We start from the raw sequence: 239 nt of genomic DNA, 5'->3' as shown, positions 1-239 counted from the left end.
AAAAAAAAAGGGGCTGAATCAGCCTCGAATCAGCTAAAACGTACTGGTGGAACAGCGCTCAAAACAGGGCGAGCTGAGCAGAGTTGGTGCTGAGTTGGAGTGGTGGAAAAGGGGCGATAGGCTGCCCCCTCCTGTAAAATAAGACCTGTGCTACCAAAACGTCCACCACACAGGCAGGGAAGGGGCAAACTCCTCAAACTCCAGTGACCCATTCTTGTTGATGGGCATGTTGGGGAGGC

Source organism: Nematolebias whitei, chromosome 9, assembly GCF_014905685.2.
Source record: "Nematolebias whitei isolate Nwh7 chromosome 9, NemWhi1, whole genome shotgun sequence".
NCBI lineage: Eukaryota > Metazoa > Chordata > Actinopteri > Cyprinodontiformes > Rivulidae > Nematolebias > Nematolebias whitei.
This window is presented reverse-complemented; position numbering follows the sequence as displayed.